A 2,099-nucleotide genomic window follows, 5' to 3' on the forward strand; every position below is an offset into this window, starting at 1 on the left:
TCGTTAGATCAGCCATCGCCGTTCAAGGAAGCCTGAGAAGTCCATCGGGGACAACACAGAGAGACAAGAGACAGAGACAGGGAGAGAAAGAGAGATGCATGCAAAGAAAATAAAGAGTATAAATGTCAGGTTTTGCAAACTACCAGAATTTAAGTTACAGACTGGGAGAGATTCCTTCTCTGGTCTTGAAATCTTGCAAGAGAAGATCTGACACTAATTAAAAGCACCCGCCACGCTGGAGAATCTCTCATTCTTGGAGGGAGATAAATGCGGACAATTAACTCCAATTAATCTATTTCAGCACTGAAGTGATCTTAAAACAGTAGCTCTGCGAGCAGAATTCAAACCTGGGCAGGAAAACCTCAAGTGAATTTTGAGTCCAACGCTTTAAACACTCGGCCACCGCAGCTGTAAACGGCATGTTCATTCAGATCGGATTCCAAATGGACACTTGCTTCTGTTACAAACGCGCGCATTGATGGTGCTTGGGGTCGAATTCTTACTTGTTACGCTGGAGACCTTGGTTCGATTCCCAATACAATGCAGGATCATTCTGTAACAATGAGGAACTGAAGAACAAAAGTGTACTATTTCGCCCCTCGAGCCTTATGCGCAATTCAGTGAGATCCTGGTTGATATGTAACCTAACTGCATATTATCGCCTTAGCCCCATGTCCCTTAATGCCTTTGGTTAACAAAAATCTATCAATTTCAGTCTTAAAATTAACAATTGAGCTCGCATCAACTGCAGTTTGCGGAAGAGAGTTCCAAACTTCTGCCTCCCTTTGCTTGCAGAGGTGTTTCCCAACTTCACTCCTGAAAGTCCTGACCCTAATGTTTATGCTCTGTCCCCGAGTCCGAGACACGCTGACGGGCGGAAATCTTTTTTTTTCTGTTTACCCCATCAGTTCCCCTTAATATTTTGAAATGTTCGATCAAATCAGCACTTAATCTACTGAATTCGAGGCAAACCCGAGTTTATGTCATCTCTCCGCGTAATTTCAACTGTGGAGTCCAGGTTACATTCTAGTAAATCGACGCTGCACTCCCTTCATAGCCAATATATCCTTCCTAAGGTGCGTTGCCCAGAACCGAAGGCAATACTCCAGGTGTGGTCCAACCAGAGCTTTGTATAACTGTATCATAATGCCTATCCCCTTGAATCTAGTCCTCTGGATATAAAGACCAACATTCCATTAACCTTTGTGATTATTTTTTTGTACCTGTCCATGACATTTTAATGATGTATGTTCATGGACCCCAAAGTCTTTTTGGACCTCCACTGTTTCAAGCTTTTCACCATTTAGAAAGTACTCTGATTTATCCTTTTAGGTCCAAAGTGGATGACCTCTCACTTGACGAAATTCATATCGATTTGCCACAATTTTGCACATTCATTTATTATATTAATGCCTCTCTGTAATTTAATGCTTTCATCTGCACTGCTTACAATGCTGCCCATCTTGGTGTCATCGGCAAACTTGGATATGTGGCTTTCTATCCCGTCATCTAATATCCGCCTGAATTGGGAAAAATCCAAATTCAGTTTCAATCTCCTCATCATCTTGAGACATTTTATTTGCTTCATGTGTATTGCGTCGACGAAACTTCGGCATTCAGTCCACTGGAGCTCAAACATCCTCCGGATATAATTCAGTTCCACCAACAGCAGAACTGAAAAGATGTGAGAAGTCAATTGGTGACTTTTCACTAAAAGGAGAAACACATGCGGGCTTGTCCGGGATTTGAACCCGGGACCTCTCGCATATCACTCAATGAAACTCCCTAAGCGAGAATCATACCCCTAGACCAACGAGCCGCTGTTACTTTAGTTTTGCAGCCAGTGTAAAAGTTGGTTGCGTCTCACAGCCGATCGCCCATCCTTTCAGACCACTTCTGTCCATCCAATCTCGTTTTCTGTTCGGGTGGACAGCAATATCAAGTTGTACACCAACTATTTCCATTCGCCAATATTAGTCTCCCTTTACCAAATTGCTTTCGAGTGCATGACTTGAGTTATCAAGTAAGACGTTTCAGAATTAGTTGCTCTTAAAATACATTGCTTGTGAGGATACTCAGAGTCGTGTCGATTTATGGCA

General features: G+C 42.6%; 1 non-coding gene across 1 annotated transcript; it reads right to left on the reverse strand.

Annotated features, from left to right (window-relative positions):
* Nucleotides 1–1,730: 1,730 nt before the first annotated feature.
* Nucleotides 1,731–1,819, reverse strand: trnap-agg (transfer RNA proline (anticodon AGG)). The gene is given in 2 exon segments: nt 1,731–1,766; nt 1,784–1,819. It is a non-coding gene; the product is annotated as a tRNA-Pro (tRNA).
* Nucleotides 1,820–2,099: the final 280 nt, after the last annotated feature.

Source organism: Heptranchias perlo, chromosome 20 (genome assembly GCF_035084215.1).
Source record: "Heptranchias perlo isolate sHepPer1 chromosome 20, sHepPer1.hap1, whole genome shotgun sequence".
NCBI lineage: Eukaryota > Metazoa > Chordata > Chondrichthyes > Hexanchiformes > Hexanchidae > Heptranchias > Heptranchias perlo.